Source organism: Argopecten irradians, chromosome 1, assembly GCF_041381155.1.
Source record: "Argopecten irradians isolate NY chromosome 1, Ai_NY, whole genome shotgun sequence".
Classification (NCBI taxonomy): Eukaryota; Metazoa; Mollusca; class Bivalvia; order Pectinida; family Pectinidae; genus Argopecten; species Argopecten irradians.
In genome coordinates, this window is record NC_091134.1 from 64,855,985 (window position 1) to 64,877,298 (window position 21,314).

The window sequence follows — 21,314 nt, forward strand, 5'->3', positions numbered from 1 at the left end:
ATTGATATATATCACGAAGTGAATCACGCTGGACGTTGATGGATTTTCGCCTTAAACCCCTAGTCGGCCAGAAGAAACACCTGCATTTACAGTATAAAATCAATTCGTGCATAAACTAGTATCAAAGAAGGGGAGATCATTGATTTTTGTTAGTAGAAAAATGATGTATAAATAAAAAATAAATTGTTAAGATAGCTGAGGACAATACCTTTTCATCAGTTTCCAATATTACCTTAATGATTGATCTCTTTTCCTGAAAACCGGGTAATCACTTTTTATAATTAAGTGCTATAGGATGCGACAAACCTAACTGTAAGTGTAAGGTATACTGCAGGTTGTCAGTACCTTTTATTTCTTTATATGGATAAATCGTCAATATCAGACTTCAAAATAGTGATCCCTGCATCTATAATCTAAATCTAGAGTAATCAAGTGTTATTGTAGTAATCAAGTGTTAGTTTCTCAACATGAAATTTGGTGGCATTAAATAAAAAATGTAAGGTAGAGGGAACAGATATGAATGGTGAACTAAGCTTACGTGGCATTAAATAAAAAATGTAAGTTAGAGGAAACAGATATGAATGGTGAACTAAGCTTACGTGGCATTAAATAAAAAATGTAAGGTAGAGGGAACAGATATGAATGGTGAACTAAGCTTACGTGGCATTAAATAAAAAATGTAAGGTAGAAGAAACAGATATGAATGGTGAACTAAGCTTACGTGGCATTAAATAAAAAATGTAAGGTAGAGGGAACAGATATGAATGGTGAACTAAGCTTACGTGGCATTAAATAAAAAATGTAAGGTAGAGGAAACAGATATGAATGGTGAACTAAGCTTACGTGGCATTAAATAAAAAATGTAAGGTAGAGGGAACAGATATGATAGGTGAACTAAGCTTACGTGGCATTAAATATGAAATGTAAGGTAGAGGGAACAGATATGAATGGTGAACTAAGCTTACGTGGCATTAAATATGAAATGTAAGGTAGAGGGAACAGATATGAATGATGAACTAAGCTTACGTGGCATTCAATAAAAATGTAAGTTAGAGGGAACAGATATGAATGGTGAACTAAGCTTACGTGACATTAAATAAAAAATGTAAGGTAGAGGAAACAGATATGAATGGTGAACTAAGCTTACGTGACATTAAATAAAAAATGTAAGGTAGAGGAAACAGATATGAATGGTGAACTAAGCTTACGTGGCATTTAATAAAAAATGTAAGGTAGAGGGAACAGATATGAATGGTGAACTAAGCTTACGTGGCATTAAATAAAAAATGTAAGGTAGAGGGAACAGATATGAATGGTGAACTAAGCTTACGTGGCATTAAATAAAAAATGTAAGGTAGAGGAAACAGATATGAATGGTGAACTAAGCTTACGTGGCATTAAATAAAAAATGTAAGGTAGAGGGAACAGATATGAATGGTGAACTAAGCTTACGTGGCATTAAATAAAAAATGTAAGGTAGAGGAAACAGATATGAATGGTGAACTAAGCTTACGTGGCATTAAATAAAAAATGTAAGGTAGAGGGAACAGATATGATAGGTGAACTAAGCTTACGTGGCATTAAATATGAAATGTAAGGTAGAGGGAACAGATATGAATGGTGAACTAAGCTTACGTGGCATTAAATATGAAATGTAAGGTAGAGGGAACAGATATGAATGATGAACTAAGCTTACGTGGCATTCAATAAAAATGTAAGTTAGAGGGAACAGATATGAATGGTGAACTAAGCTTACGTGACATTAAATAAAAAATGTAAGGTAGAGGAAACAGATATGAATGGTGAACTAAGCTTACGTGACATTAAATAAAAAATGTAAGGTAGAGGGAACAGATATGAATGGTGAACTAAGCTTACGTGGCATTTAATAAAAAATGTAAGGTAGAGGAAACAGATATGAATGGTGAACTTAGCTTACGTGGCATTGAATAAAAAATGTAAGGTAGAGGGAACAGATATTAATGGTGAACTAAGCTTACGTGGCATTAAATAAAAAATGTAAGGTAGAGGAAACAGATATGAATGGTGAACTAAGCTTACGTGGCATTAAATAAAAAATGTAAGGTAGAGGAAACAGATATGAATGGTGAACTAAGCTTACGTGGCATTAAATAAAAAATGTAAGGTAGAGGAAACAGATATGAATGGTGAACTAAGTTTACGTGGCATTAAATAAAAAATGTAAGGTAGAGGGAACAGATATGATAGGTGAACTAAGCTTACGTGGCATTAAATATGAAATGTAAGGTAGAGGGAACAGATATGAATGGTGAACTAAGCTTACGTGGCATTAAATATGAAATGTAAGGTAGAGGGAACAGATATGAATGATGAACTAAGCTTACGTGGCATTCAATAAAAATGTAAGTTAGAGGGAACAGATATGAATGGTGAACTAAGCTTACGTGACATTAAATAAAAAATGTAAGGTAGAGGAAACAGATATGAATGGTGAACTAAGCTTACGTGACATTAAATAAAAAATGTAAGGTAGAGGAAACAGATATGAATGGTGAACTAAGCTTACGTGGCATTTAATAAAAAATGTAAGGTAGAGGGAACAGATATTAATGGTGAACTAAGCTTACGTGGCATTAAATAAAAAATGTAAGGTAGAGGAAACAGATATGAATGGTGAACTAAGCTTACGTGGCATTTAATAAAAAATGTAAGGTAGAGGGAACAGATATTAATGGTGAACTAAGCTTACGTGGCATTAAATAAAAATGTAAGGTAGAGGAAACAGATATGAATGGTGAACTAAGCTTACGTGGCATTAAATAAAAAATGTAAGGTAGAGGAAACAGATATGAATGGTGAACTAAGCTTACGTGGCATTAAATAAAAAATGTAAGGTAGAGGAAACAGATATGAATGGTGAACTAAGCTTACGTGGCATTAAATAAAAAATTGTAAGGTAGAGGAAACAGATATGAATGGTGAACTAAGCTTACGTGGCATTAAATAAAAAATGTAAGGTAGAGGAAACAGATATGAATGGTGAACTAAGTTTACGTGGCATTAAATAAAAAATGTAAGGTAGAGGGAACAGATATGATAGGTGAACTAAGCTTACGTGGCATTAAATATGAAATGTAAGGTAGAGGGAACAGATATGAATGGTGAACTAAGCTTACGTGGGATTAAATATGAAATGTAAGGTAGAGGGAACAGATATGAATGATGAACTAAGCTTACGTGGCATTCAATAAAAATGTAAGTTAGAGGGAACAGATATGAATGGTGAACTAAGGTAGAGGAAACAGATATGAATGGTGAACTAAGCTTACGTGGCATTTAATAAAAAATGTAAGGTAGAGGGAACAGATATTAATGGTGAACTAAGCTTACGTGGCATTAAATAAAAATGTAAGGTAGAGGAAACAGATATGAATGGTGAACTAAGCTTACGTGGCATTAAATAAAAAATGTAAGGTAGAGGGAACAGATATGAATGGTGAACTAAGCTTACGTGGCATTAAATAAATAATGTAAGGTAGAGGGAACAGATATGAATGGTGAACTAAGCTTACGTGGCATTAAATAAATAATGTAAGGTAGAGGAAACAGATATGAATGGTGAACTAAGCTTACGTGGCATTATATAAAAAATGTAAGGTAGAGGAAACAGATATGAATGGTGAACTAAGCGTACGTGGCATTAAATATGAAATGTAAGGTAGAGGGAACAGATATGAATGGTGAACTAAGCTTACGTGGCATTAAATAAAAAATGTAAGGTAGAGGAAACAGATATGAATGGTGAACTAAGCTAACGTGGCATTAAATAAAAATATAAGGTAGAGGGAACAGATATGATAGGTGAACTAAGCTTACGTGGCATTAAATAAAAAATGTAAGGTAGAGGAAACAGATATGAATGGTGAACTAAGCTAACGTGGCATTAAATAAAAATATAAGGTAGAGGGAACAGATATGATAGGTGAACTAAGCTTACGTGGCATTAAATAAAAAATGTAAGGTAGAGGGAACAAATATGAATGTAGAACTAAGCTTCGTTTCATTCTCTTGCAGAGAAAAATATTATTAAACAGATAAACACATTGCATACATAATTGGTGTTGGTCCACAGTATCTATGTTTTTTTTTGCACTTCAGTCGTGAACGCGGTCATATCTCTAATATGATATTCTTCCTTGCTTCCGAGTTGCGCTCGTTGCAGGACAGGGGATGTGAGGAAACTATGAAAACAGCCTGACGATTACATAAGTACTTACTGCTAGGGGAGCATTATGTCGGTAATCAAAAGTGCATCAGTAGTACACGTAACATTACTAACAATGGTGCGACATCACCATACAAAAGGAGGGAATACCTTAGCGGAGGATAACTAAGTACATGGCTCACGTCGCTGACCGCGCACTCACTGTAAAGATGCGAGTCCGTCTGCAAATAACCAACGTCGAGGATGTCAGCGCTACTCTTTGGTCGATAGGGAGATGGATGTTGCCAACTTTCTTTGGTCCGCATGCCCAGGTCACACCGAGGTAAATGTCAAATTCATTCTAACTCTTTTGACACGAGGTAAGACATATTCTACAGTTTTGAGGTCAAGGCCATATCGGTGTCATATTTTATTTCCTCTGATAGGATAGGTATAAAGGCTTATAAGATGATGTGTTTATCCTTATTTTCTGACCACGAAACCAAAATTTAGACGTCTAGTATCTGAGTGATCATGTGAGGTTCTATGCCATCGTAAATCATATTAATGTTATCACCAATCATAACATATTGTGCGATTCTCTTATGTTTATAACGTGACAAATTCACTTATGATGCGTGTGACTCTGGTGTGATTATCAAGAGATCTGGGAAAAGCAATTCACATTAGCATAAATTCATGTATTAATACAAAGGTAACCTTTCACTTGTAGAGATACAACCTCATCACATCACCTCATATAAATGCCAATAAAGCTATTTTTATACAAACACTTTTCGTGTTATGTATAGTTATCTAGATGTTTAAAGATTTATCAGGAGGTAGGCCATGCAGTACTCCTTCATCGTGACGCTGAATTGACACACATTCAGGAAATGTAGTACACTGTACTATGTATCAGCTTTAAAGCACGTGCGCACATGCGTGATCGTTGCTCCACAAACATACTACATGCACCAGTAATTGGCAACGCGCGCGTATTCCTGTATTCATTCACTCTCTATCTGCCTGCAGTATTTGCCCACGACAAACTTACGGTTGTGAAGTCTAATTTTGAAGATTTACGAATGTCTATATGCACATTGTAAAAATTAGTATAATCAAGTAATAGATTTGGAGGAGTTTAATGTAGACAACTGTTTGAATGCCTAGAGGCAAATCAGGATATTAACCCTGAGAAGCGCAATAAGCAATAATCAAACAAAGGATTACCAGTGGATTATTGCAACTTCAGGTCGCAATGCTTGTCTGTGGAGTAAAATCCTTTAAAAGAAGAATCGAACTTTCCCCAACAGAAAATCTTAAAGTAGATAAGAATAGGATAATTTCAGTTCCTTCACATACTAAAACATCCTTGTTCTCACTTTGATGGATAATGACAGGTTGTGGTAAGACCATTAAGCCACGTCACCTTTATACCGAGCAACATCTGTCAGATATGTACAGTTACCAAAAATATGCTGCGGATGTATTATGAATACAGTGATGGGATTGAAAGGTCAGTATTTATTACGCAATATATTTCTGTCCGATAGTAAGAAACATTTAATAAATCATCATTAATTAATGCAGGATCATTTCGGACAATGTATTATTATTTCTCATCGCAGTGGACACACACAAAGATATTTTAGTGAAAGATCTAAGAATGTGTTGGTTGATGTAATTATATTTCTTTGCTTGGGAAGTATGTATAAAACTATCTGATTGCTGACTGATACTAGGAATGTACAGCTTATACTCTTCTAATGAAAATTGAAGGATTATAATACTACTATATTTTCGAATATTATACTTAGAAATAAATAATGTCGGAAAATGTTCCACAAACAAATGTCATGACATAAGTGTTAACATTAATTTCCATCAGTAACACATATAATTGAAACAGCTTGTTAAACAATAGCGAAATTCTAATTGAGCTGTTTCAAAATATTATATAAGATGGTTAGTGACAAACAGAGAACGTGCCAATACAAGTTATTGTCAGTTGTAAGGACTAGTTCTCTACTGTACAGATACTGTAATGGAATGCTATTGAGGGTCTCCCTTTTATCAGAGCATTTGTTACCCCAATCTACTGTACACATGTCCACCCGTTCATGGCCCCGAAAACCTGGTTGGAATTATGTGTGCAGTGGACTATGCTAGCAAGTGTTTTATTGTCTATGAGTTCTGATTACTCTGATACAGTTACTCTGGTTACCTGAAGCAGATTAGAGTATTGCATACTATAAAAGGATAACTATAATTATTCACATATATCTGGGCAGATTTAGAACAAAACAATAACATCGTATATTAGAATTGTTAAGCAGTATTGGAAGATTCAATAATTAATTGGGTCAATTTGAGTTCATTGAATTCATATGAAAAAACCCCCACGTTAATTCAGGTCAAATTGTTCATCTGAAATACTGGTCAAATTCAGGTCAATTTAAGGTCAAATTCTTGCCCCAAATTAATTAACTTTTTTGGTTATTCTCATATCAAATTGACAAGAATTCGAACTGATTCTGTTTGTTTTACTCATTCTGTTTTTCATAATGTTCGAAAAAATATGTGTATGATAACTGCTGCGAAAAGCACGAATATGAATATGACTTATATATATATACATGAACAGTACATTGAGACCTAGTTGACACTGTATTATAGGTCTACACGGTACATAGGAGTCTATATCATCAGGCCTCCACGACCGCTACACGTGCTTCAACACAGAGGAAGGAAGTTTAGCCTGGACTTTTCTTACTCGCCGTGAACATTCAGTGAGTACTATAATACACAGTATACCTCTCATTGTAATGCATTGATATTTTTTTTACAATTTTTCCGTGCGCAAAGTGTCCATTATTACACGGATCGTTTTTGTAAAAGGAGAAAAAAATTCATTTAATCTTCAGCACAGATCTCTCAGAATATTTTCTATTTTCTAATGTTACTATGGATTTATTAAAGAGAGTATATTAAGATGGCATTCACTTAGCCGTCACTGAGTGTAAATAATGTATAAGTCTCATGAGAATCACTGTTCTTCCGGATAAAAGGAAATTAACATTTTTCGAACTAAGTGCAAGTATAATAGTGATCTTTGTTTTTCATTAAACTTTTTTGTTTGATTTTTAATGTTAGACTGTGTTTGTTCGTTACTTTGTAGCAAGAAAATAAGATAAATACAATCTGTATAACGTGACAATACCAAAACAGCACCATATTTAGAAAATACCAGGTACTTCTAAAACATTTCTACTTGGCGCTTGAATCCGGAGGTTTTTTCCGAAACCTTCACAAATACGTATTATATAAATATTTATACATACATGTGCCATTTCAAACACTGCTTTATTCAATACCTGGATATTTACATTCAATTTTTTTTATTTATATTCTATCAATTTCATTTCTATTCAAATATTTCTAAATTTGTATTTTAAATATACAAATTTAGTATTTTATTGTAAATGCAGCGTGGGACATGCTATATGCACCGTCAGTATTCATTTGTTTACATCGCAGTTGTACAGGTGTCCAGAGACAACAGGGAAGAATAATAGGGTATATAGTCACAGCTACTTACCAGCATCTTGATTTTGATCATTGTTTGGTAGTTATACAAAAGAATACTGTATAATATGTCTTAAGAGTGGTCCATTTCTGACAGCTTGGCGTAGGAAAGAAGTTATTTTTTCCCGCTTTAACACCCAACTTAATACGTTATTTAATTAACTATTTTTATTGTAAAACACCTATTGTTTTGGGAATGACAGATTCCACAGCCGATCAGATAAGGGAAGGGGGATAACTCTCGTTTATCCAGCAGTCCAACGCATAAGAGTTGAAGGAGTAATGGTTAAAACTTTTGACATATATACATAATTAGTGTTTCCGAGGAATGTCAACACGAGAAGATTACGGTACAGAAGTGACACGAAACCTACATATTTTGTTATATTTTTTGTGAATATTACGTGTTCACACAGAGGAAAAACAAATTTCACACTACATAAAACTATGTTTTACTCCATATAATAAAACAATAATTCTATTCCTACACAATAGATATTGCATGAACACGAAAAAAGTTTACGTGAGCACGTAAAAATAAAAAAATAATAACTTTATTGCGTAGGGCCAACTACAACACGAAACGTACAAGTTTACGTACAAGAGCACGTACAAAAATAAATTTAAAATAATAATACCTTACATTTCTCGTCATACACAAAATGCTTTACGCGAAAACGTAAAGAAAGAAATAATTTTCGCCTTATAAAATGTTTTTTGGTCCTATACAATATAATATTTTCTTCGTGTCACCATAATACAGTGTAGATATATAACGAGATTGAAGATGCCGGATCCCTGTCACATTGTGCTATAGATCTACATCGTATTCATTACCTACATTATTTGACTGCTCTCTGAAACGTATCACACATATAATTAAGTTGATATTGGGTTACAAACTTTTAATGCTTTCTATCTGTTGACAATTAAAGGAGTCAGAAATAATAAACACACAAATACTCGTATAAGATGATTTGTATAATATTATAAGAATGGCACACAAACAGTGTTTGAAAACTAGGCTTTACTAAGTTGGACGAACATGTGATAAAGTATTGTAAATATATGTTATATAACACCAGTTTTTTCTTACACCAGCCTTATTTTCATGTGGTGGTGATGGTTCTCCATTCAGGAGATATATGATATATACAGGACTATAGAAGGTTGTCCTGTAGAACAAATAAAGATAACAGTTTGCTGTCAGATTTAGCAGGTATTGTTGTGATGGTTGTTGTTTGACACTAATTGTGTAAATTTAGATTTATTACTCTGTGATATCATAGCTACATACTTGTGACGTATTCAATTTTACCGCACTGTGCTCCTTGCTGCTAATATGACTCCGAATCGGTAAGATATGCCTATGTCTTATATGATGGACGGGAGTCCGGAAGGATAGGGATTAGTGTATTTCTAGTGTCTGTTTGAACAGGACTGCTACTAAGTTTGAACTTATCATTGTAAATTGCCATGCGACGTACATTGATGTCGACAAGTAATGAATAATTGGTACTAAAAGGCGCGCCATCTGGTTATCAAATAAAAATTAATTGTGAATAAATAAGTACAGCATGCTGCAATATGGATGCATTCTGCAAAACATTTTACAACATACTCAGTTGTAACTGTGAGTATTCAGCACTGAACACAATTTGGTCTCTACGACAGAGCAAAATCAATTTCGTGTGATTCAGCAAGCGATGCACTCAGCTATAGTATGTAGACCTATGGTTAGATCATTTTAGTTTAGACAGTTGTTAAAATAAGAATTAATTTATCAACTTTTGATTCTATTTTGAATGAAACTTAGTTTGGTTTCATTTGTTTCATGATATAAATTTGATAATTCCGGCATTGTAATTGTTATAATTGTCCATATGTTGACTAAGAATGATAGAATATGGTGATTTACCATTTGGTTAATTTGATGTGATATAGGTACGCCCTAGAATTAATAACGTCAGTAACAGTTTTATTGTGATATATAGAAAGGATGGATTCTCACCGCTATAGAGTTTCATTCTATACCAATATGTTTACTGAAGTAGAAATTAACAACTCGGGATGGCTGCATCAATGATTTAAATTATATCTAGTAAAGGTTATGACCCTGAGAACTGACAGATCATAACTAATTTGAAAAATGATCGTAGGGTACGGATAACAAGCGCGCGCCAGCGATAGCAAAGTATATCAACTAGTCATTAACTTCTGTTGCGAATAAGAAAATTTTACACAATTTCTAATGAAACTTTATTAAGGCTGCGATAGGAAACTCGTGTGTCTTGTGTTTATTTTACACTTATCTGATGGCACCAAAGAACGATGCCGTAGAATACATATAATCTTATTTATTAAATATCAAGCTGTCGAAGTGAAAAATAAGTCAACCTAATCTGATCTCGACCATGGCTATAAGACAAGAACAAAAGGATGATGAATGGCTAGAAAGTCTGAAGGGTGTGGGGTAGGTAGAGTTAACATATCCTGTCTGATGTTCGTGTCAGGTGATGGGTAGTGTAGATTACCTCTGATGGTAAGCATTGGATAACGTGATCAACAATGCAAAGAAATAAGACGAATTATGCGTGACTTAATCCAATAACATTTTGATATTCCAAGTGTCATCTATTCACTAATCTGTATAATTTTCTACCACAGAAAAAAACTTTTGCTATTTCGATTAGGGACTATAATGAAGGACGCGAGTACTCCATCACTGGGTCGGGGTAGTCAGGCGGCCAGAAGACCATTGGGTTTGGAGTTCAATGCTCACGTTAGACAGATTATCATACCAACAGTAATTAAGTGGAGCCTTGGCCACCAGAAATGGCATGCTATTAAAGGGACATGAACCTTAAATAATTTATTCTGTTTGCTTAGATATGGTTTTCAGATGTTTATTGAATATTTCATTACAATGATTGGTTATCTAAAACGACAGGAAAACGTGGGGAATACCTACCTCAAAATGATAAAAATAGACCGTCATATTCTTTTTTTGGAACACGAAACGAAAGCTGGCCGAAAGCGATGTTATAATGAACAACAAACTTGCTGACATGACAATGAATATTAGTTTTCCACATTTTAAGATGATTTTCTATTTACGATGGTTGAAAAATGAAGTTTACGCCATATTTGTTATAAAACAATTTGTATTTAGCGTAAGAATGATAAGTCAAAAGTCAAACGAGACTTTTCATTCGACAGGGCACCGCGAAGGGAGGTTCCTGACTTATTGCACATATGTACATCACGCAAGTATAAAGTGGGGAGTTGCTCCCGTCTCTTGCATTTCAGTGATCCATTTATATTCACCTACTTTCCCAATCGCGCACGTTACTGTCTCTTGACGTACACTGTTTTCTATCGGAATTCGTTTGTGTTCGCTTCACCCACGTTTTTCACCCACCATTTTGTTTACATATGCAGTGCATTATGGGAGGTCACTAAAGTTCAACACTACTATACTATCGTTACAAAATTCGACCGGGCCGGCTCAAAATACAGAAATATGGAATTTCCATTATAATTATTTTATTTGACACATTTGCACACTAACTGATATATATTACTTAGTAAGGTATCTGACACGTGTTAGATATGTATTTTACTCAAATTTACATAGTTTATTTAGGTTCATGTCCCTTTAAATGACCTTTATTATTTAAAGGACTTTCAGCAAGTAAATATTATTATTTTCATATATCAATGTCAAAAAAGACATTTCCGTTTAAAGCGTGATGTGATGATTTATTTGAAAAAGAAAAAAATGTGGCATATCAAAGGGCTGTGAATAGTAGATGTTGATGAACACATATATGGATCTATAGCACATAATCAGCATGCACTTTCATCATAATCTGTTTCGCGATATTTACATATGATAAAAATCTAGTTAAAGTTAACCCTTCATTGCATCATATCACGTCAGACTGTCAATTAAGGATGTGTTAGGTTCATACTTTAACCACCCCACCATTACAGCCCCTGATATGTAATAGGATACGGAAAACAAACAGGTTATGTAAATAGGTTTGATAACGTATTAACTACTATTGCCATTATGCAATCTTACAATTGAATTGAGTTTCTATGATAATACTTGTTTGGTATTTAGTGTTTTTTTTTGTTCTGGTTATAATAATGTATTATAAGGGCGCAGAAATTTCTAAGGTAACATATGTGAAAGTATAAGAAAAAACCGCAATCTTCAACATTCAGGCAACACTGCTGCAAAATTGTAGCTCCAAAGACTTTTAGACATAAAATGGTGTCATCTTTAGAGCTACAATTGGCGTCTATTACTGCTAATGTTACAAAGAAATGATTATGCAAACCATTATTAAACGTTTGTTAGCATTTTATCATACTTGTTTTATATCCCTTACCTACTAGGCTATAAAACTTAGCTGTATGAAATATCAAATTTTAAGCGAGATATTATGTTTTACATAAATTGTACATATGAAGGTCTTTCTTATGGGAATTTATACGGCAAGTCTACAAATTGTGATTTTCATGTATTGTGAGCCGGACGGTAGATATTAGAAAGTTAGTTGTGTTTGTTTTGGACAAAAAGATATATAAATCCATGTATACGCATAAAATAATTGGAATCCTACAAAAACTGCTCCATTAGGACACAAAGGCACAATTTCGTACCCGGCCGAAAGGTATAATAGACTGGGTACGTATATTTGTTCTAGCCAACACACTGACAAATAAAGTTTTCGGTGGCCATATTGGATTCATATGAGAATGAAGGGTAAACACTCACCAGAGTGGTCAAACGCTCTTTCGATTCCGATTAACGTAACCTTTATCCGACACTGAGAGGCTCAATGTTAATGCTTTAATTTACAAACGTTCAAATGATTTGGAATAGCCTTAGAATTTGTTTACTTTTACTTGAATTACATTCCTTTAAACAATACAATGATCATTGATATCGAGGGCATGTTGTTTTAAACTTATGTTAATCGTCAGTTTTTCAGTCCAGTCTTTAAATGATAAAATTATACTCTGATCAAAAACGGAATATTTGTTTCGAAAACACAATTTCTTTCTTTTCAAACGGGAATAGGGGTGGGAACGAAAGATAAAGTGTGAAATGCATGAATAAGAAATGAATAAAACGTCAAGTCGACTCCGTTATGACCATGGAATCATTTTGTTCACATTGCATACATTCTGTATTCGGTTTTCTAAAGCATCTGGCTGCACCCTGTAAGACCTTGCATTCCGTTATATTATTTGTTTCGCTACGACCAACATTAAAAGTAGTCCAGCCGTATTTTGTTCATGTGATGTGTTACATCTTCATGAAATAAAAGAAAAGCTGTAATTTGCATATGAACATCAGGAATTATTTTCATTTGAGATTAGTAAATAATAATGTTAATGGTCTATACTTTTGTTAATTTCGGATTCCGGGTGTATCTGTAGCGTTAAATCGACCGATTATCCTATCAAACCAGGACTTATAGATACCAGGCACATAAGTAGTATTGCCATAGCCGATCGCAGAAGTGACGTTACGGTTTATTTGCTTTACAAACTTGTAAACTGTTTTATTATCTTAGAATCAGGCAGGAGTTGTAAATGTTGTAGTTGCATAGGCACTGTATTAAGATATAAAACAAATATTGTTTCCACCATGTACTTTGTTAAAGACGAAAATAGTAGAAGCATCGACAATTTTATAATCGTTTGCTCCGACAATTTGTATTTCTTTTTAATGGCTGAAAATATACTAATAGACAACTAAAAATTTATTATATAACAGGAAATTTCAAATCACACATGAATGTCTTAGTACTAGCTTACCTTAGGTATACATGTATATGACTGATCAGAAAGAAAGGTGGAGATATCGTATTAAGTGCAGATAATGATTGGTTTGGTTTGGTTCTTTAATTAACGTCCTATTAACAGCTATGGTCATGTAAGGACGGCCTCCCATGTATGCGGTGTGTTGCGTGTATGTTGTGCGAGGTGCGTGTTATGGGAGACTGCGGTATATTCATGTTGTGTCTTCTTGTATAGTGGAACTATTGCCCTTTTTATAGTGCTATATCACTGAAGCATGCCGCCGAAGACACCAAGCAACACACCCCACCCGGTCACATTATACTGACAACGGGCGAACCAGTCGTCCCACTCCCCGTTTGCTGAGCGCTAAGCAGGAGCAGAAACTACCACTTTTATAGACTTTGGTGTGTCTCGGCCAGGGGACAGAACCCAGAGCCTTCCTCACAGGGGCGAACGCTCAACTCAAGGCCAAAAGTGAGGCGGTGCCAAGAGAGGCATTAGGAAAGATGAAGTCGGTTAGGAAGAAGAGAAAAGATAAGATCCTAAATTTAGTCGCCTTTTACGATCATGCAATAGGGGCAGCAGGTACAATTCTAACGCCCTACCTGCAGGGCCAATGAAACACTATAAAACACGACATATGTCTGACCTGGAAATAAAGACTTGTTCAGGCTGGGACTTGAAAAGTTAAATATCTATGAAATTCAGAATATGGCATCTGGCAGTTTTTCCAGGCGTTTTAGACTTCTAAGTGTTGTATCTTTATGTAGCATTTTACCTTGAGGCAAATCATTGGCTACATCTATAAAGTAGTAATAATGATTTAAAAAAAACCTATTAAATGCATACACATTTTGTTCTCTATACACACTCATATAATAGAAACATGTATAGACGTGATTATCTGGATTTAAAATGAAAATCGTATGAAAGCATCTATGAAGATCTATTTACCCAGTGGTAACTGCATCAATCAAATCGTTTAAACAAAGCTACTAATGCCATATCTTGAAAAGAACAAGTTTCTTTATCCAATTGATAATACGAAGCGATAGTCTCATTCAGAAAAAGAACAACAACATTGAGGGTGTTTATGAAGTCCATCAGTAGTTTGAAGGTTGTCTTGACATGTTTGTATTTAGATGTGTTATGGACAGGCGGTACATGTATATGAACGTCGCCAGACCTACAGCCGTATTATCTGTTTACCATGAACTGCTTGTACTGTGAAGTGTTGACGACAACACACAGTCAGAGCATTTCTTCTCTTTAGGGGTTGGCCACTGAACCGTGCTAGTTACCCAACTGGAACCATGACATTCGCTTAGAAATGGGATAAACACATTAAGGCGTTGTAATTAATTTTCTGCCGGGCGACTGAACACAACATGGTCCACATTTAAATGTTTTCAGCATTTTTTCCACGTTCTTCATATATTATAGAGAATTTTGTGTTTCTATCCCCCAGGGTAAGACAAATCATGGCAACCACCTAATAAATATGGTGACTGAGTCCCGGAGTGAAGGTAATTGTTTCAGGTCCCATGAGCTGATGAAATAATACATCCTAGTTTCTCGCAGTGAATGGCACACATTAGAAAGATCGCATCAGGATATCTGGGGGTACAGTAGGGGATAGCTCGTGGTATGTTTTCCTCTCCTGCCCAGTCCAAGTATAGGTCGGCAATCGTCTGGTCTATCCATTAAACACCATGAACCATCAGTATCTCTGTAAATAGAACGGAAGACTACAGTTAAAAGTAAGCTGATTCAAAATGTATATGGAGACGTGTTTCACATTACCTATTCCTTTTGACTATTGAGCTTGCTATATGTCGCACATACAGGTCTTCATCACAGTGCCATGGTACCTACAGATATGTTGTAGCTAGTGAGGCGAGAGTTGTGAGTATTGCCTTACTTCTCTGGTATTACGTATAAATGAACGAAAATATCTTTTAAATTAAAGCTTTTCAATCTTTTTTGCGAGAATTAAACCAGCAAATTCAGTAGATATAGTACCATATGGAATGTGTTTATTGAAAACACCGGATCCTTTCAAGCTTCCATGAACATGTTTCGTTTTCGTCCCAACACTGCATGACAGCTTAAAACAGCATAAATTATCTTAACCGTATGTCCTGATTGCCATAACTTGGATTATAGCTTTTGAGAAAAATTCATCCATGAATTTATTGACGATTTTAGTTTTCACTTTGTATAATGTCATAATTTAGTATTCCCTTGAGTATCAGGCATACATCATAGGTATACCCTGTCCGGCATAAACAGGTTTATTCCGGTTTTCAGCTGCCTTCCTTCTACACAAGTGCTGCATTTATGCCAACTAACAACAACATAGTCACGTCAATAAGTCTATTACTTAATCTCACAAAAATTTTCTTTTTACCCCTTTCATTTATACACCACATTCAACCAAAGAGTCTTCATTGAACATTGAAAACTGGTTATTGATTGGCTCGTCATGCTTGAAGTGTTTTCATATGTCTGTTCACGTGGGCGTGTCCTAACCTCACGTGACGGCAATATGTATACAGTAAGTGTGTGGAAACATTAACACGATTACTTTTTCATATACCGACGGAGGTGTATATAAGACTCACACGTAAGTACATGTTTATAACGTCAGAACTAAATTTTAACCTCCTTTAATGATCGCATTATGCACAGGACGTAATCATCGATGGAAGGGTTATTTTTACAATCAACAATCTCCGATCAATCTGCTACTTAATTTTTTCAGAGATGATTGAACTATGATAAAATTAGATAATGCATACATTTTCTACGAGACCTATATATATGCACCTATAATTCTATTAACAGTTATTAGTTCAGGGCATTCATAGTTTGTGTATATTATTGGAAATTTCAATAACTGTATTTCATCACCCTATATTTCAAGTATACGAATTTCTTCCTTCGATACAGAAATGAAGGTAGAATGATGTTGCCTAGATACCTACTTTAATCATGCAAAACTTAAAACTTCCATGTTTAAAGACTAATACCTTACACTGTATTAATAATTCACACCAGCATTACGATAAAGATCGGTCCTATACCGACTATGACTCCATGTGTGCATATATATCGCCTTCAAATCAATTTTACTTGGACTCTGTCGCTGTTCAATACTGATGTGCGCCATCTATAATTGAACACAAATCAATACAACCTTGATCGAACTGCAATATCTAATGTTATAAGTACTTAGTCTGTATCAGTCAGTAACGTTAAGCGTTAGATGGTATATTATATAAAGTATATCCACGCCTATATCAAAGACATGTTTCCTGTGGTCCAAACTCTTTCTATTGGAGGATAAAGAAATGGTTGTTACACGTTTCTAGAGGAGCTACATACACTGAAAACGTTTGATAGTATTTACGAGGCTCTTAAAGGGAGAACAATTGCCCAATCTTGCTGCTTTCCTAACTTATTTATTTTCGTTATGGAAAATAGATGTCGAAAAAATCAAAACATAGCAACATAATATTTATAGATTAGCGTACGTAGGAATGACCGTAACGACAAATATTTCAGTCTCTTGAACTAGGCGAAGCATGTTTTATGACCTAATGGCGGTGTCGCGTGAGATTTGTAAGTCCGTGAAAACCGTCAGTTCCGGTTCCGGGTCTGACGGATTTCACAGTACGGCATGAGGAATATCAGTTCCGTGAGAACTGTCAGTACGTGTGTGACGTTAGTTATTAACTAATTCCTGAATAAATATGTAGATTGTTTCTCTAATATTATGTAAATATTTATTGTGATTGCTTCTACGTGGATAAAAGTACTTGGATACCTCATGCATGTTTTTTACTAGACACATTATCGCATGCATTTTTACTTTTTTTATTTAAATTACAAGCTATGCTTTAAATATAAAACCTAACTTAGCCCTAACTATCACAGTTTGTAAACGACCAGCTTAAGCTTAAAACGGCGTCATAAAAGTTACATGTGTAGAACAATTTCTCGATAAAGATGGAAAATATTTTAGATTATTTAAGTACATGTACGTGTAGGTAATTATATATATAAATGTATATATATAATATACATGTAGAAAGCTAACTAAACTAGCGAAAACATTACCACTGACGTACACAGACCGGACACACCATATTTATACTATTTATTTTATACTTTGTTTACAAAGTTAATTGATATTTATTATGGTTCGCTTTCCCATATCTTCGCGTGAACGTCGAGCTTATTTCGAGAGATATTTTATGTTACATCTTCAGATATTTCACAAATGGATTTACGAAGTATGAATAAAGAACATATTGACGTCAAACATCATTAAACATTTCATTTCGTCATAATTACCAAAGTTTGCGTATCTGCATGTAAAACTATATGTGATAAACGATACCATCAGTAATTATGAACTTTGCTATATCATTTGATTTGACTTACCAATGACGTCATATAAGGACAGATTACATATATACTGTACGTACCGGTACTTTTACCTTAACAAATCCTTTACCGAACTAGACTTTCCTCGTCACACATTCATTATGACTACTGCTTATTATCAAATTGATCTTAATTTCTCTTCCTTCTTATATATTATAACCGTGGTAATTGTCGGCATGTCTCAAATCGACTCTCGAAGAAACTTTGGAACTCAGATATTGATAATACAATAGGCCATAGTCTTATGCCAGAGCGCGAGAATCGCCAGTCCGTCTCATATATAGACCCAAGGATATTTTAGAACTCACATATTTGTAATATATATGAATAACACACACAAAAATCTGAGTGTACTCTCATCATAAACGGCTTCGGAAAAAGGTATCAGTAGAGTAGGATATACGTCTTATGTCAGACCGTGAGAATTGTTTGCACGCCTTGTGTCTAACCGTGAGAATCGTCAGCACGTGTTATATATAGTATACAGGAAACTTTAGGAAATCAGTATCAGTATATACGTCTTATGTCAGACCGTGAGAATCGTCAGCACGTCTTATAGATAGTCTATAGGAAACTTTATAATGCTGGTATCAGTACAGTAAGATATACGTCTTATGTCTGACCGTGAGAATCGTCAGCACACCTTATAGATAGTCTATAGGAAACTTTATAATGCTGGTATCAGTAGAGTAGGATATACGTCTTATGTCAGACCGTGAGAATCGTCAGCACACCTTATAGATAGTCTATAGGAAACTTTATGATGCTGGTATCAGTAGAGTAGGATATACGTCTTATGTCAGACCGTGAGAATCGTCAGCACGCCTTATATATAGTATACAGGAAACTTTAGGAAATCAGTATAAGTAAAGCAGGATATACGTCTTATGTTTAACCGTGAGAATCGTCAGCACGCCTTATATATAGTATACATGAAACTTTATAATGCTGGTATCAGTAGAGTAGGATATACGTCTTATGTCAGACCGTGAGAATCGTCAGCACGCCTTATATATAGTATACAGGAAACTTTAGGAAATCAGTATCAGTAAAGTAGGATATACGTCTTATGTCTAACCGTGGAAATCGTCAGCACACCTTATATATAGTATACAGGAAACTTTAGGAAATCAGTCTCAGTAAAGTAGGATATACGTCTTATGTTTAACCGTGAGAATCGTCAGCACGCCTTATATATACTATACAGGAAACTTTAGGAAATCAGTATCAGTAAAGTAGGATATACGTCTTATGTCAGACCGTGAGAATCGTCAGCACGCCTTATATATAGTATACAAGAAACTTTAGGAAATCAGTATCAGTAAAGTAGGATATACGTCTTATGTCTAACCGTGGAAATCGTCAGCACACCTTATATATAGTATACAGGAAACTTTAGGAAATCAGTCTCAGTAAAGTAGGATATACGTCTTATGTTTAACCGTGAGAATCGTCAGCACGCCTTATATATACTATACAGGAAACTTTAGGAAATCAGTATCAGTAAAGTAGGATATACGTCTTATGTTTAACCGTGAGAATCGTCAGCACGCCTTATATATAGTATACAGGAAACTTTAGGAAATCAGTATCAGTAAAGTAGGATATACGTCTTATGTCAGACCGTGAGAATCGTCAGCACGCCTTATATATAGTATACAAGAAACTTTAGGAAATCAGTATCAGTAAAGTAGGATATACGTCTTATGTCAGACCGTGAGAATCGTCAGCACGCCTTATATATAGTATACAAGAAACTTTAGGAAATCAGTATCAGTAAAGTAGGAGGATATACGTCTTATGTCAGACCGTGAGAATCGTCAGCACGCCTTATATATAGTATACAAGAAACTTTAGGAAATCAGTATCAGTAAAGTAGGATATACGTCTTATGTCAGACCGTGAGAATCGTCAGCACGCCTTATATATAGTATACAAGAAACTTTAGGAAATCAGTATCAGTAAAGTAGGATATACGTCTTATGTCAGACCGTGAGAATCGTCAGCACGCCTTATATATAGTATACAAGAAACTTTAGGAAATCAGTATCAGTAAAGTAGGATATACGTCTTATGTCAGACCGTGAGAATCGTCAGCACGCCTTATATATAGTATACAAGAAACTTTAGGAAATCAGTATCAGTAAAGTAGGATATACGTCTTATGTCAGACCGTGAGAATCGTCAGCACGCCTTATATATAGTATACAAGAAACTTTAGGAAATCAGTATCAGTAAAGTAGGATATACGTCTTATGTCAGACCGTGAGAATCGTCAGCACGCCTTATATATAGTATACAGGAAACTTTAGGAAATCAGTATCAGTAAAGTAGGATATACGTCTTATGTCAGACCGTGAGAATCGTCAGCACGCCTTATATATAGTATACAGGAAACTTTAGGAAATCAGTATCAGTAAAGTAGGATATACGTCTTATGTCTAACCGTGGAAATCGTCAGCACACCTTATATATAGTATACAGGAAACTTTATAATGCTGGTATCAGTAGAGTAGGATATACGTCTTATGTCAGACCGTGAGAATCGTCAGCACGCCTTATATATAGTATACAGGAAACTTTAGGAAATCAGTATCAGTAAAGTAGGATATACGTCTTATGTCAGACCGTGAGAATCGTCAGCACGCCTTATATATAGTATACAGGAAACTTTAGGAAATCAGTATCAGTAAAGTAGGATATACGTCTTATGTCTAACCGTGAGAATCGTCAGCACGCCTTATATATAGTACATTATATGTATACAGAAAACTTTAGGAAATCAGTATCAGTAAAGTAGGATATACGTCTTATGTCTAACCGTGAGAATCGTCAGCACGCCTTATATATAGTATACAGGAAACTTTAGGAAATCAGTATCAGTAAAGTAGGATATACGTCTTATGTCAGACCGTGAGAATCGTCAGCACGCCTTATATATAGTATACAGGAAACTTTAGGAAATCAGTATAAGTAAAGTAGGATATACGTCTTATGTCAGACCGTGAGAATCGTCAGCACGCCTTATATATAGTATACAGGAAACTTTAGGAAATCAGTATCAGTAAAGTAGGATATACGTCTTATGTCAGACCGTGAGAATCGTCAGCACGCCTTATATATAGTATACAGGAAACTTTAGGAAATCAGTATCAGTAAAGTAGGATATACGTCTTATGTCAGACCGTGAGAATCGTCAGCACGCCTTATATATAGTATACAGGAAACTTTAGGAAATCAGTATCAGTAAAGTAGGATATACGTC

General features: G+C 34.9%; 1 protein-coding gene across 7 annotated transcripts in view; it reads left to right on the plus strand.

Annotated features, from left to right (window-relative positions):
- The first annotated feature begins 4,170 nt into the window (after window positions 1–4,170).
- Window positions 4,171–21,314, plus strand: part of LOC138305501 (organic cation transporter protein-like) — a 59,317-nt gene continuing 42,173 nt past the window's right edge. The window contains exons 1-3 of one of the 7 annotated variants that reach the window (XM_069245767.1): window positions 4,171–4,529; window positions 5,590–5,705; window positions 6,866–6,978. The gene's annotated coding sequence lies outside the window, so the exon portion shown is untranslated. Of the gene's footprint in view, window positions 4,530–4,615; window positions 5,706–6,865; window positions 6,979–10,467; window positions 10,581–15,441; window positions 15,503–16,000; window positions 16,224–21,314 lie in introns of those variants that run through there. The other 6 variants (XM_069245787.1, XM_069245778.1, XM_069245773.1 and 3 more) reach the window with 6 other exon arrangements.